The sequence below is a fragment of the Balaenoptera ricei genome, chromosome 12 (genome assembly GCF_028023285.1).
Source record: "Balaenoptera ricei isolate mBalRic1 chromosome 12, mBalRic1.hap2, whole genome shotgun sequence".
Lineage (NCBI taxonomy): Eukaryota > Metazoa > Chordata > Mammalia > Artiodactyla > Balaenopteridae > Balaenoptera > Balaenoptera ricei.
This window is the reverse complement of record NC_082650.1, coordinates 54,016,092-54,026,048: the sequence shown is the minus strand read 5'-3', so window position 1 is coordinate 54,026,048 and position 9,957 is coordinate 54,016,092. Positions and strand designations below refer to the sequence as shown.

Sequence of the window (9,957 nt, the reverse complement as noted above, 5' to 3'; positions counted from 1 at the left end):
GCAGGTGATCCCTAAAGCCATGAATGAATTCCCATAATGCGCCATGTTAGACTCTGTTAAATCTTTGGTCTTTGTGGCATATTATAGCTCAGAATGAAATATTTTGAAAATATACTGCATCTTTGTCATGTAGTGGGCTGCATAATTAGGTCAACCACAGCACAGCCATTATTGACCTTTTAATAATTTAGAAACAAAAATATAAATTGCCAAGGGTACCAAAATATGAATTTGTTTTGACTCTCAATATATCGGGTTGGCCAAAAAGTTCGTTCGGGTTTTTCCCTACAATGTTATGGAAAAACCCAAATGAACTTTTGGGCCAACCCAATATTTTGAACTATTCCTCCTACTCACTTCAACTGACAGGATTGGCCCCAGAAATTAAGAACCATTTTTAATGCCTTTAAAGACTATCTGGGTGGGCTACTATCCCTTCGGCTCTCCACTTGAATAAACTGTAAGAACACCAAGAGCTTGTGTAGAGCCAAAAAGAACCAAAGAATGTGCAGCTGGAGGTATCAGCTGTGCATGTTGAGTTCTAGCCAAAATAACTCCCCAGGGTGTCCAGCTGTAGAGAGAGAAAGAAAAAGAGAAGAAAGACAGTAATTCAGTCGGGGAAGTTAACAGTGGCTGAAGATTTGAGTTGGCCACAGAGCACTCTTACAGTTGGGTACCAGAAGACATGCTGCTGCCACATTTGGGTAACTTACAATTACAGAGTGAACATCTGTCTGTGACCATCTGTCTGCAAGCATGCTGGGGGTCAGAGGCACAGTGAAATATAGACCTGAAAGTGGAATGAGATAAGGAGAGGAAAATATGTAAGGCATCTAACTGATTTCACCTAGAAAAAGACAGCCAGTTGAAAGAAAGTGTGGACGAGGTCTTCTTAAATAAATCATGACTCAGCAAGTGCCATTTTATCTGTCTAAGAAAATAATTACAGGAAAGCAATGTTTCCTGAAAAGTGTCTCTTCCTGAAAAAGCCCGTTTGGAATAGCGACAGAGGTTTCTGGCAGATGGAGGGTAGCACTGCATGACTTCTGGAGATGACCTGGCCCAAGCTCAGTCAGGACCAGAACTGAGACATGACAACCAAGCCCTTCTAGAAAGCACTGAAACCTGCTTTCCTCGGCCTCCATGACATCTACCGTATTCCATGTGTGGATGGTCCTCTGACCACTCACTTTTACAGGTTTTTCTTCCTCTGCTTGTTTCTTAATCCCACAGCTCCTCTGGGCTCTAAGCCCTCCTCTCTCCCCACTCAAACACTCCCCTTAGGGAACCTCATCTGCTCTGTTGGCCTTAGAGTCATTCATGTATTGATGACTGTCAAATATTTACTCTCACCCAGACCTTTTGTCTGAGCTCAGACCTGGACAGCACCTGCATACTGCATATCTCCTCTTGGGCATTTTACAAACTCAACTTGTCTAAAATTGAACCCATGACTCCTGGAGACTCATGCCTTTTCTACTGCTTCCTATCGGTAAGTAGCCCCTCCACTGTCAGGTTACCCAAGTTGGCCACCTGGGAATCCTTATTTGAATGCTCTTTCCCTTGGCCCACACTTCACCCACACACCAGTGGCCCACATTAACCCACCACTCTCCAACCCCCTTTCCCTTAGCCTAGACTCAGGAAACACTATCTTTCATTTCATTATCACAACAGCCTTCTGAGTTGTCTTCCTGTCTGTGATCTTGACTCTGCCCTATTTCATCCCCATTCCATTCTCAAGCACTCACTCTGAAACAAATCCCATCACCTCACTTCTTCAGCCTGAAACTCTTCAGTGGGTTACTACTGTTTTTAGGATAAGGTCCAAAGCTGTTAATATGATCTGCATAATTTGGCCCATCTCACCTTCTTACCCCTCATCATTGCCTCCAAGTCCAGCTATGCTGAGTTTTTTCTAGTTCCTTGAACCCACCAAGTTCTCCTTCAACTACAGACTTTTGTATATGCTGCCTGGCATTCTCTTCTCCCTTTCTTTGCCAAACAATAACTATTCCTCCTTCAGGTCCCAGTTTAGACAAAACTTCCCCTGACAAGCCTTCCCTGTCCAGTCCAGTCTGTGTTAGGTGGCCCGCAGTGAACTCCCAAACACTACTTTTCCCCAACAAATCACACTCTACTGTTAATGCCCACTTATACGCCTTTATCTTCCACTAGACCTTGAGCTCAATGAGGGCAGGTAGCATGTCTGTTTTGTGAGCAATTGTATGTCCAGCACCCAGCCCAGCATTATTATATATTGAATATGTAAATGATTCCATGAAATATGGGATCTGTAGGCCCTCTGATCAGCCGTGAAACACTGCTAGGTCTATGTCAAACAACGTCCCCTCAGAGAATTAGAAAGATTTTCAAAGTTCCTTTGTCTAAGATGAGCCTGGCAGCTGGAACATTCATCCAGGAACATTCATTCCCTGATGTGTGGCCAACAGAAGTCTACTGAGGGATTCTCAGCTGCAGCTCACTGCAAAGCTCCTACTCCAAGCACAGAATAGTCTCTTCACTTCCAACAAGGGACATCAAGAAAAAAAAGAATCTTTCCTTTGGTGTCAGGAGCCTGGGAAGGCAGAACATAAAGCAGAAAATTCTAGATGGACTCAGAGTCTTCCTAGAGAAGATTGTATTGGACTGTCCCCTAAATCAGTGGTTTCAAAACTTGAATCAGAATCACCTGGACAACTTGTCAAAGCACAGATGTCTGAGCCTGACCCCCAGAGTTTCTGATTCAGTAGGTCTGGGATCGGACCAGAGAATTTGCATTTCTAACAAGTTTCCAGGTGATACTGATGCTGCTATCTGGGGACCACAACCTTGAGAACCACTGCACTAAACATTTGAGTCACCTCTTAATCACACAAACATAAGAGAAGTAGCCTCCCCCTGTGCTGGGGGAGGAGAGGCACTCTTCCTAAAGCCCTAGAGAGGAAGATCTCACTGCTGGGAAGGGAGTGGGGAAACTTGCATAAGGATTCAAGAGCCCGTGGGAAACAAGAAATCAGAAAAATGAAAATTCCAATCCCTTCTGCATTGAGTTTGAAGGCTACTAGAACCACTCTGATAACTTAAGACAGTTCAAATTATAATAATTCTTCAAGAAAAGGACATCAAGGGGCCTTGTGGTGGAAGTGCCTACCCAGCAGTCATTCACTGGGCACAGGGAAGAGCGCCAAACATAGGTCTGTCCAGTTAGTGTGCACACACCCAACCCACAAAGATTGGCTCAGAGCTGCCTAATGAGAGTCAGCACCAAACTGTTGAAACTGTTGGATCAGAGACCCTCTTTTTCCTCTGGGGTTGCCAAACTGTTAGGCAGTAAGTCTGGGGATTCTGGTGGCCACTGCCCCAGAGAGAAGAGTGTGGCAGAGAATAACACCAACACTGAAGAAAACTCAGGCAAGAAAGGACAGAGAGGGACTTCCCTGGTGGCACAGTGGTTAAGAATCCGCCTGCCAATGCAGGGGACACGGGTTCGAGCTTTGGTCCGGGAAGATCCCACATGCTGTGGAGCAACTAAGCCCGTGCGCCGCAACTACTGAGCCTGCGCTCTAGAGCCCATGAGCCACAACTACTGAGCCCGTGTGCCGCAACTACTGAAGCCTGCGCACCTAGAGCCTGTGCTCTGCAACAAGAGAAGCCACCACAATAAGAAGCCCTCACACCGCAATGAAGAGTAGACCCCGCTCGCCACAACTAGAGAAAAGCCCATGCACAGCAACAAAGACCCAACGCAGCCAAAAATAATAAATTAATATTAATTAATTTTAAAAAAAGAAAGGACAGAGATAGACTCCTGATAACACTGTCTGAATCTAGCAGAGCCTGAAGTTCAATATCCTTGAACTTGAGCTGAGTTTCTGTCCCTTGCAACTGAAAGAGTCTTGACTGATGGAATTCTACCTGTAAACCAACACGTTGCTCTGGTCTAGGATGTTTAAGTAACCATCTACTCTAGCAGTTTCTCTCGAGATAGACAGAACTTCCAGGCCTACAGCTTTGCCAGCCCCTCTGGGATTCTACTGATAAAATTTTTCCTAACAAATCACTGCTTTAGCAGAGCACTCATCACTGCTTACTTGCCTTCATTCTTTCCTCTGTGAGCTCCCTGAATATATACTCTTTATAACAGTTTTCTTGATTGCCAGGCAAAGCAGCTGGCTTACAGGTACTCAATCTGCAAACAGCATTTAAATGAAAAATAACAAATTTGGGTCAGATTAGTTTGATGAATGAAAGAAAAAAAGGAGAGGAGGAAAAGGCACGCTGGAAGGAATACTAAACTAAAACCGGTAATAACTCACAAAGGTGAGCTCCTAAAGTCAGGTAAACCTTCACTCGACTCCAGAATATTTCTAACTGAATCCCAACTCCTACTAACAGCTTCAGCATTTTTCTTTTCTTTGAAAAAGCCATTATGGAGGAGGGGGTGCCAGAGAATGACAATTGAGATGGTGACTCCCACATAAGTCAGCTTCCTCTTCCCCAAATTAGTTTCCAGAAACTCTGCCACATCATTCACTGAGAACCCCCTGGCTTCCAACTCAAAGGAAAGTCTCAGACGTCTCGGGCACAGACAACAGCGGCCCTCCTTTGGTTGCTTTCAACTATAAACAGCTTCCTGCCAGAGCGCTCACCAACCCTGAACTCATGGAAAAGAATTACTACAGAACCCAGGAAAGAGCTGGAAGCGTACCCGGCACAGGGTTTGTCACTCATATCTCATATTAAATGTGCCTCTTGCCTCCTAAGGAGCCTATCGGAATCCCTGGGCACAGCTGTGGTCACGGACACTCCATCCAACAACTGGACCCGAGAAGTGACCCATCTTTCTGACATCAAGAGACCTGCCATGGAGGAAAAACAGAAACAGCACAGATGGAGCTGCCTTTTCAAATCCTTGTGAATGTCATGAGATTAGCAGCTTTCCTCTGAGTCGGCCTCAAAGACTTCCTTTACAATTGTTCATAAGCTAGCTCAGGGATAGGCAGTGAAATTCACTCAAATAAAAACATAACCTCAAACATCCAAAACAGCTGGTGGAAATTGTGACTGTTTTAGAGGAGCGGACTTATCTAGCTGAGTCAAAACAAGTGTGAGCGCTTCAAACAGGCACGAGATCAGAAACAAAATTAGGTGTTTATTGAGTGCTGTCCTTCTTGATTTTTTTTTTCCTCCCTTGCCAGACGTGAGTCTCCACTTTAGCTTCATCCTGACAAGGAATAAAACCCTTTATGATATCAGAATTGACATTTTCGGAAATTTATTTTCAAGTAATTTTTTTCTAATTATAAAAGTAGTACATGTTCTTGGGAGAAAATTTAGGAAACACAGAAAAACCACAAATCAGAAAATAAAAATCACCTGTAATCACATTGCTACTCTTTCCGTTTTGTTCCTTTTTGACTTTGGTTTTTCATACACATACATACACCACGTAACTTTAAATATATATTTAAATATATATAATCATTATTAAAATGACTCCTTTTGATCCTACATTATAACCATTTCCCCAAGTCACTGATATATTCTTTCACACATATTTATGCCTGCGTATGAACACCATAAATTACTGAGCTAATGCCAATTGTAGACATTTAGGGTACTTCTAATTCCACGCTATTGTAAACAGTGCTGTGAAGAATATCCTTGTTGATAAATCTTTGCACACGTTCATACTTAGAAAACTTACTTTCTCTTTCAGGGCACTAAAATTCAGGATGTAAAAGGGATGGTAATTGGCACTGAAGGAGTGTAGCCCCTTTCTCCCTGTGAGTTTCTGCCAATTGTCTTCTTTTGCATATTTTCAGACAAGTTAGCTACTTTTAGAACTTGTAGGCCTTCCTGGTCTCATAGAAGCCTTGTTTTCAGTCAAGTTAATGATCTCTCCAGTTTGCAGTGCAGAAACATCGAAATAACTGTTTCTTAAACGTATGGCAAGAAATGAAGGCAAGTAAATATTAGAAAAGATTACTAACATTATTAGGAAAAAGAAAATAGAGAAAAGTAATTCCATCAAAAGAGGTTATCAGACTGATTAGACTGGGCTCCTCAAAACTTTGTCTTCCAGAAAACTCTCAAATGTAGATGATTTGTAGCAGGTTTTACAACAGAAGGGAACTAGCTAAAATTTTCCACTTTCTTATTTTTCCTATTTTCTAATCGCAAGAGTGAAATGAAACATTCCTAAGGAGAAGGCTCTTAACTGGCATTATTATCTCTCATTTGAGATTTACTGCCAACATCGAACAACAATTGCTTCTGTATTGGCACAACCCATTCAGTCACTCACCGTTGGGGGATGAATCACTCCCCGTGAAAAATCATTCCAGAATTTGGATAACAGAGAAGTTTGCCTCCAGCCAAAAGCTCAACAAATGCTGGCAAAATTTAGGAAAATCATTATCATGAAAGGCTGCCATGCTTTCAAAGAGCATCTCTTAGTATTTACTGCACTCTACGACCTCTAAAAAAAAAGTGCAAGCAACTTCATGCACACACACAGCCCCTGCCAGTTTCACTTAAAAGTCTCATTCTCATCACCACTGAGTGGAATTAAAAACAGTTGGTCAAGCTCCACTAATCGACAGCTGCTTGCAATTAGATGAAGCATTTAGAGCCATTCTCTTAACTACCTTCCCAACTGCCTAAGCATTCAGCAAGAGCAATACACCGTGATAATTTGCCAGAATGTTTAACTTATCTCCATCTCTAGTGGTTTCTATACCTTCCTTATTTTCTCCAGTCTTCCCACACACTGTCTGACTCTTCCAGTTCCTCTTGTTAAATTAGGGGTATACAGAGAAGAGATTATACAAAACCAGGTCAAGCTGCTTTGTGCTAAGATGGAAAATTCTACCCAGGCAACTATTAGAGAGCAGAGTAAGTCTTGATGTTTCTCAAAGAGAAGAGAAAAGACGCCCTTTTTCCTCTTTTTTTTTTTTTTTTAAAACAATGAACCGGAAAGTTCACTGTAATTTTTCTCATCAAGGATGATGAAGAAAAATAACAGTTCCTGGGCTTTTGTAAGCTCTTTCCAATTCTCATAACTCATAAACATTAATTTTGGAGTAGGGAGAAAATGCACAGATCACTTTATTCAATTTTTTCCTCTACAAACTGGGCATTAAGAGTCGAGAGGCTTTTCCCGAGATCACAGAAAAAAGTGGCAGAGCATGGCCGGAATCCAACTCCCTGACTCTCAGTCAGTCCAGATGGCTTTCTGCTACTTCAGCTCCCTGTGCTAAAGAGAAAGTCTTCCAACTCTTCTAGAAGGAGGCAGGGGCCAGCACGGCTACACCACTTGCCCAGTTCCAAGGGGCAGAGCAGCTGTCCTCCCAAACCTCTCCAGCCAGGAACCCACCCTGGGGCTTAAAGTAGAAAAAAAAAAAAAAAACAGAGATGATATGGCTTCACCTGTGCAATCATCCTTCCCACTCCCCAACCTAAATAAGAACCCCACAAACTTAACCACATTCAAGGTCACATAACCACGTTTCTTCTCTGTCTTACGCTCCCTGATGCTGATTGCCATCCCACACTCACCTGACCTGTTGTGTGGTAAAGGGGGCAGGAGGCGAATGCAGGGGATATTGGAGGAAGGGAGGAGAGAAGAAGCCAGAGAGACGAAGGGCAATCAGCAGAAGGGAGCAGTTACCTACTCAAAATTCAAGAAGCGGAGTGAGAGTCGAGACAAGAATGGGAGCCCTCACGCCCCGGACTGCAGGCCCACAGCCCTGGCTTTTCCTATCTCTGCTCTTCTAGAAGCTAATCCCCTTTCTTCCAGAAATCTCCTTCCCACATCCCCACCTAGTCCACTCCTCCAGACAGTCATGGAATCTTCCTTCTGTAACTGAGGACAATTCACTCATATTTAACTCATTAAATATAAGTTAATATTTAATTAATTCATATTAAACTCATATTAATTCACTCATATTAAACTCCTATTTCCATTATACTTACAGCAGAGAGTTATCCTTATACTTTTTCTGCTTCAAAGTCTTTCTGTTGATCATTTTATGTTCTCTGTTTTATATAGATAGATAGATTCCTGTTACATATAGAAAGTTAGATATAGATATATAAATAAAGATAGAGATATAAAGAGAGATTGAGATAAATTTTTTAAAGTTTTTCTGTGGCCATAAATGTTCTAAGTGTCAAAAAATACTATTCTGGCTCTTTCCCATCTTGCAAGATGGTGGATGAAAAAACAGAGAAGCTGGACATAAGGAGAAGAAACCTGAAGCCAAGAAGGCTGATGCCAGGGCAAGGTTAAGAAGCGTAACCTCAAGGCCAAAGCACCTCAGAAGGGGAAACCCCACCACAACCAAAACCCCATCCTAGTCAGCGGAATTGGCAGCTTTTCCCCATCTGCTATGTGTTCCAGCAAGGCCATGGCGAAGAGGAAGTCATCGGCAGCTACATTTAAGGTTGAAAAGAAAGAGACATTTTTGCTGCTGACACAAAACCACTTGGGGGGGGTGACAGAAATGGTGGGACCCAAGTGGATCAGCTTCACAGAATGCCTAGATACTGTTCTACTGAAGAGGTGCCTTGAAAGCTGTTGAGCCACAAAAGAAAACATTTCCGTCAGATGTAAGGAAGCTGCGAGCTAGCATCACTCCCAGCACCGTTCTGAGCAACCTCACTGGGTACCACAAAGGCACGGCGGTGGTTTTCCTGAAGCAGCTGAGCAGTTACATGCTGCTTGTGACTGGACCTCTCATCCTCAATCGAGTTCCTCTGCTAGAACACACCAGAAATTTGTCATCTCCACCAAAATTGGTGAGTGGTGCGGAAATCCCAAAACATCTCCCTGAGGCTTATTTCAGGAAGAAGAAGCTTTGTAAAGCCCAGACACCAGGAAGGTAAGACCTTCGATGCAGAGAAAGGGAAATCCAAGCTCACAGAGCAGAGCAAGGTTGACCTGAGAGCCCTGGACTCACAAACTCTGAGAAGAAATCAAAGCTGTTCCTCAGCTCTAGGGCTACCTCTGTTCTGTGTTTTCTCTCACAAATTGGTGTTCTAAATTTCCTACAAAGAACCTAATTAAATAACTGATACGTTTCCCAAAAAAATATAATTCTGGTTGGTGTAGGTATTACGTTTATCACAAGTATAAAGCTGGTCAACATAACATAAATTGTGTAGATAATTATTAAATATATACAATGTATCAGAAATGAATCTCTCAATGAATTCAATGACCCTGTTTTATATCCCAATTAACTCATGTATCTATGATTTGATAGTACTTAATGCTAAATTATGACAGTTTTCAGAGTCGATTCTTTTTCTAATTTTTCATTTTTATAGAGGTGTTTGTTTTATCCACCTAAATAAATAGAGGAAAGGAAAGTTTTGTTATAGCAATGACACTAAATGCTAGTCTCCTTTCCAGTTGTACATCAAAATAACAAAGTGATCCTTCATCAAAAATAATTTTTAGTGCCCTGCCGCTGACAGCTTACTTAGGGCCTCCTTCAATTTTGTTGAAAGCCGAGAACTAGAGACCAACTGCCTTGAGAACAGATTTTGTTTTTATTCCACGATGAGAGTCTTTTACTTTTTCAACACCAAGGTTTTTTGAGGTCTTTTTTTTTTTTGAGTTTTTTAATTGAGTTATGTTATCTTTTTCAGTTATATTTTGAGTTATTCCTTGTTTTATCCTCCAAGTGATTTTTACACCCTAGGACAAGATACCCTAGCAAGATTCACTAGGAGATAAGTTTGCCTTTATTCATAAAGAGGTAGAAAAGGTAAATAAGCACTACCAAAATACTGGCCCTTGGGTAGATCCATTTTAGGAGAGCACAAAGGAAGATGATTCTCTTAACAGTACATGTGCCCGCGTACCCCTTAGAAGTCTTCATGCTATCCAGGAATGTGCACATCCCAGTTTGAATGTCACTGGACTAAAGACCCCACATGATC

The 9,957-nt window shown here is 42.2% G+C and overlaps 1 pseudogene; it reads left to right on the top strand.

The window, feature by feature from the left end:
• The first annotated feature begins 8,218 nt into the window (after window positions 1–8,218).
• LOC132376092 (large ribosomal subunit protein eL6-like) lies at window positions 8,219–9,080 on the top strand (annotated as a pseudogene).
• Window positions 9,081–9,957: the final 877 nt, after the last annotated feature.